The 5,849-nt window shown below is 40.7% G+C and overlaps 1 pseudogene; it reads right to left on the bottom strand.

Annotated features, from left to right (window-relative positions):
• Nucleotides 1-2,105: 2,105 nt before the first annotated feature.
• On the bottom strand, nucleotides 2,106-2,842 carry LOC141955703 (prokineticin receptor 2 pseudogene; annotated as a pseudogene).
• Nucleotides 2,843-5,849: the final 3,007 nt, after the last annotated feature.

The raw sequence follows: 5,849 nt of genomic DNA, 5'->3' as shown, positions 1-5,849 counted from the left end.
GGTAGTATTGCTAGCTAATCCCCAATAACTACTGCAGGTTTCAGGAGATAAATATGGATGCAGTTTCAGAAGAAACCCTGAGATTTCAAGAGAAACTCCAAGGTTAAGCCTCTTGATGATGGAATACTGCAACTCTCTGGTCCTTTAAATTTCTTTGGCATGCTGGGAAACAAATGGATTTAGTACTTACCCCTATTCTAATCTGTCATTTTGAAGAATGATTTCAGTAATTGTTTTGCCTAACAGAGGAAATTTTGATACCCTTTCCAACGTGTATATTTTAAGAGCAGCTAATGACGAGAGGATTTAAGCACTTTAATGGATTTGAATATCCTTTTGCATTAAACTTAATTGGTCGGCCTGGTAGTTTTTCTTTAGCAGAAATGGGAGAATTGACATTAGTCACTTGAGTGGGAAAACTGTGGCTAAGGGGAAAATCTAAAACATAGTTCACAATGTTGATATTTACTCCATGTTTACTCTTTTATTAGCAAGATTTGTTTCTCACTTTAAGTACACAAATAGACAAATTATTTACAAAAGCCATTTACTCCAAAAGTAGGTGGTACCACATACTTTAAAACAGGAAGCATTTGTCATCACGATAGAAAAGACTCGATTTCAGTACACAAAAGTCCATGATATCTTATGTGTAGTTTAAATGAGTAGGTATTACTGCTACTGTCACCTGCTTTATAACAGTTATCAGTTAAGATACACCCATCCTGGAGCTGCATAAAATCAGAATAGTAAAAACAGCTCTGGGGGAAGCAATGCACAATTCATCTTGAGTTGTTGCCTCACCTTTGACCAGACAATGAGCTACTCAACTCAACCACTGACTGGCTTGTGGAAGCCTAGAGTCTGTCTCCATTGGTTGCAGAAAGACAGATCATCTCAAGATCTCTATGCTATTTTGGCCCTACTTGTACTTTATTTTGAAGTTGTACACAGGCTTGGTAAAATGTCTAGATCTGGTTCAGCAGGGTGTTTTTCTTCCCACTAGCATGCTATAGTTTTATATGGGTCCCTCTGCAAACCAAGCTGAAACACAAGTTGAAACCCATGAAATACCATCTGAACATAAGAAAACCCTTCTTTACTGCAAGGACTGTTGAACACTGGCACAGGTGGTCCAGGGAGGCTGTGGAGTCTCCATCCCTGGAGTCAGTCAAAGCCCAGCTGGACACAGTCCTGGGCAGCCTCTTCTAGCTGACCCTGCTTGAGCCGAGGGGTGGACTAGACAATCTGGAGTTGCTGTTCTCCACCTCTGTGATTTTGTGATTGATTCTTTGAAGAGCTCAGCGAATCAAGGCAGCAGAAGTTGGCCATAGCCTGGAGGTGAGAGAAGGTAACATCCCTTCAAGATGTAGCTGTGCCATTTCCAAATACATAATAAACAGGGTCAACACTCTACATAAAACTACAGAGTGGAATGTTGATAGAATATTTTTAAGCAAGGTGTCACAGGAAGAGATGAGGTTTTCACTAGACTGTGAAGCAGTATTTACCTTTGTAGAGAATGTGCCTTTCATAAGAGCATGCTGCACATTGGACCATAGAAAGCTGGTGGTCTGTAGACTTTGAGGAGCTTAATCATGAGGGGTAAACTGAGAAGATAAAGAATGACATGAAGCAAAATGGGCTTTTTTTGCCTTCCTTCCTCTTATGAGCAGAAGGAAAAGGACACCAAATATCTTAAAGGTACAAAAGATAAGCTCCAAGGGGTTAAGAGATTTCTCTTAAGAAGAAACAAAGAGGCATCATTGCTAGGATCAGCAATCAACTCTTACATCATTGTAGTATGCTTTAATGCATTCATAGATTTATTTTTTTTTTGTTCATCTTAAATTTTAAACAACTGTAAAATGAGTATCTACCTCCCAGATTTACAGATGGGTGAACTGAAGCACAGCATCAGTCTGAGTTACGGGGTTATACAGCAGTCCAGTGAAAAGAGTTCTGGTGGAAATACATAGTAGGCTGCTTTTAGAGGGCTCTCACCAATGGTGGGTATTCCCACAGACAAGAGAGAAGCTTCTGAGAAGGCATTATTTCCTCTTTAGCCCCTCTCCGAAATATGTGAGATTCAAACTGCAGAAAATTTATTTCAGTTTTAGGCAGTCTACCTCCTCTGTGACTGGCATTGCACTTGTTCTCAGGTCGAAATCAGAGCTAGATTTGCTTCCATTATATGTCGATCTCCATCTCAGTAACATGATCTTCTTGAAATACTTCATGGTGTTATTTTTTACAGTTACAAGACACATGGTGTTTATCATGCTGTTACTCATAGCAATGCATTCAACTATATAAAAAGCAGTAAGATAATGCTTCTCTTTCACGAAGATGGTGGGGAAAAAGTCATGGACAATTGTAAAGCCGTAGAAGGGTGCCCAGCAGAGAACGTAGGCAGTCAGGATGCACATCAGTACCATAACAGTTTTTCTTCTGCATCGAAGCCTCTTTCTGATGTGTTCTGTCTGAAATGCTGGTATGGTTTTAAACCAGAGCTCCCGTGATATCCTGGCGTAACACAAGGTCATCACAATGATAGGTGCAACAAATTCAATGCCAAAGATAAAGAGGGAGTATGATTTGTAGTACATCTGCTGGTCAGCTGGCCAAATCTGACCACAGAATATTTTCTCCTGGTTTTTCACTATAAATAACACCGTTTCAGTAGCAAAATACACAGATGGAATATCTACAAGTATGGAGACAGTCCAGACCAAGGCGATTATGAAGGTTGCTGTTTGATAATTCATGCGTGGTTTCAGTGGGTGCACAATGGCCAGATACCTGGAACAGACAAATACATCCAAAATGAAGTCTGAAGACACTTAGTCAGAACACAATTCCAAATACAAGTTGTCAGAATTAGGCAGAAGGGAATTGCTGTAGTTGATAAAAGAGAGAGCCTAGCCAACTTGTCTATGAGGAGAGTTAAGAAAATTTTCCAAAGTAAGAGCCTAGAGCTGAGTTCCTAAATCTGGGCAGAAACTCTGGAGCAAGGGGCTGAAGGGTTTGTTAGGAGGGTGGGTACTTGGCAATCTGAAAATCTGAGCATGCATTAGGGTGTCTGGGGATCGTTTTAAGACCTCAGTCCAACTCCCTCCTGTTTACAAGATTGAACTGAAAAAGTTGCAGTTTTGCGTCGTAAGCTTGTTAACACAGATCACATGTCTGGGAGTTATGGAAAGACTGGAAGAGGAGAAAGAGAGGGAGCTTTCCTATTACTGACAAATGTGTTTGCAGGACCTAGCACAACACACGGTGTCGTATCGAGGACATGCCGTGACACAGCATCTGGAAGTTCTTTGGTGGGCAGCACGTGTTCAAATGAGAGTTTGAAACATGCAGTAATATACACCTGGCCAGGTGCAGGTAAAAAGACAAACACATCGAAACACGAAAAGGTTTTCCCTAGGCAGAGAACTATTTAAATATGCTTTTTTTTTTTTTTACCAAGAGATCAAATATATGTAGCAGTGTTTTTATTATTTTCTTGGCTATTCCATGGGTGCAAAGAGCCAAAGCTGATGCTAATGGTTACAGGTGAGCATGCTTTCAAGCCACCAACAAAGGACTGTGTATCCATTTTCCGCCCATGCAAATTTTTGTTTTGTCTGCTGGAGGCGACTATTGCTAATTAACCTTAAATATGCTTTGTTAAGGCCAAACCATAAAACTTGAGTTTTATGACTCTTTATGACTGTAAAGCTGTGGGTGCACTGAAGTGTTTCACAAAGGACTGAGGAGAAATAAAAGTATATTACTTTCAAGATCCATCAATTTTCCTCAATTCAGTTCAGAAGGGGTAGGACCAAATGGAATTCACTCTGGTTAATTTTTTGTTTGGTTGGAATTTGAGGAGGTTTATTTTTTAAGATGCTATAGATGTAAGAAGGACTTATATTAGAGTACGCTGTCCCGAAAGATTAGGATACTTGTGCTAAAAGGAGATTTTTATCCGAGGCACTCCAGAGATCCCAATACAATTGTGTTTAACACAAAGAATTGTTTCAGTGAAATTCCTTATTCATTCAGAGGCTTTTCTATCTGTATATGTTCTATACATAGATAGCATCCACAGGACCTATTAATTCTAAAATAAGCTGGAAGGCCAGGAGTGCTTTCTATCAGCCAGATCTTGGAAGCAGATGAATTATTCATCGCTCTGGGTGCAGGCTAGATGTTAAGGGACAGCAGAATTAGTTAGCCTCATTGTGGAGCTGATAAATGAATGTTTTTAGATTGGGCCCTGTGGAAACAAGGCTGTGGGACGATGTATGTGTATGCATTCATAAGTATGCGTATCTGCTCAGCAGGACATTTGGCTGGATGGGGTAAATCTCTGCAAGAGAGTTGAGGGAGGTTTTCCTGGCTCTCCTTGCTTACCACACTTGGGATGTTACTGTGGAGGGGTCCTGGAGCACATGAGCTGGGTTTGGATGAAACTGCCCTGGAGGATGTACTCAAAAGTACCAGGTGCCCATGGGCATTCAGTCCAGGTGACCCAGCTAAAGCTAAATCCCCCAGAATACTTACAGCATGAATGTTGTACCCTTAGCACCAACTGTTACTCTTCAGATCCTCTCCTTTCACATTGCATTATTTTCTAGTGTAGATGTGGCCTTAAATATGTGAAACTCCTACATTTCATGTGAATAGACAGCAAGGAAGTTGAAAGAGAGCCCTACCAGAGGCAAATCCTGTGGGACAGGCTTACTCTATCTACACAGGTGAGCCCTTTTAAATGATCTAAACACGAAAAGACTTTTGTTAAGAGCCTATTATTTTTAGAGACCGAAGTCAACAACACACATGACATAGCCAATGTGGAATGGTTGATTATTAAATGAACAGCATTTCTCTCTGTTTACCAAGTCAAAAGCTCACCAAAACAAAAAAAAAAAACAAAAAACAACAACAACAAAAAGTTTTATTTTACTTTATTTTTTATTATCTCACAACTAACATGGAAAATTCCTTCTGAAGAGCTTTGATCTGGAAGACAGATTAAATAAGAAGAGACACCTACAAAACACTGCAAGAAGAGCCTACATAGATGAGTTATTGAATGAAGAATAAGAAAAGGTCAGATTAATGCTGGGCTCTGCAATCAGGGAAACCAGTCCCTTGAAAACTAAATTATTAAGGGACCTTTAGCATACAAGGATATTAAATTATTTTACAAAATCTTGTCCTACATTAGAATGCCTTATATGGCCAGCCTTTTACAAAACTGTTGCAACAGAAAAATAAATATGACCTTTGTCTGAGATTTTCTGTGTCCAGCAGCTCAGCTGGAACAGAAGCCCTAAGCAGGCTGCCTGATGCCCAGAAATCCTGTAGAAAGCATCACTGTTCATACCCACATCAACTGCCTGCTGGATGCCTGGTGCATCCAGGACACATCTGATTCACTGAGCTCTGTGTGTGCTGATTGCCTTCACGATTTTCCACATGAAATGTGGGAGCATTGCTTTGATCATTTAATATATGACACACAGACAAGCTACCAGGGATGAGAGTGCACAGGTATTTCTGGAATAGTAGCTGTAGAGCAGAAATATCCTATCTGCATTTGCTTCCAAAACAGGCTTCTTCTTCCATTCATCCTGTGGCTTCAATTGTCCCACTTTGATCCCTTCTTTCCTGAGGGGTAAGCAAGTGTACGTGGGCAGGAGGCCTCCATCTCCCCTCGTGTTAGCTGTCGGAATGCTGGGATGTTTAGTTTAGGTGGGGTTTGTGGGCTCCTCCTGTCATCACCAGAGATCAGCATTCCCAGGAGGGTAAGTCATTCCCACCTAACATGTGCCTCACTCCCTCTTTCCATTAACTGT

Source organism: Athene noctua, unplaced genomic scaffold (assembly GCF_965140245.1).
Source record: "Athene noctua unplaced genomic scaffold, bAthNoc1.hap1.1 HAP1_HAP1_scaffold_428, whole genome shotgun sequence".
In the NCBI taxonomy this organism is placed as follows: Eukaryota; Metazoa; Chordata; class Aves; order Strigiformes; family Strigidae; genus Athene; species Athene noctua.
The sequence above is the reverse complement of the archived record's forward strand: the minus strand, read 5'-3'. Positions and strand labels throughout refer to the sequence as shown.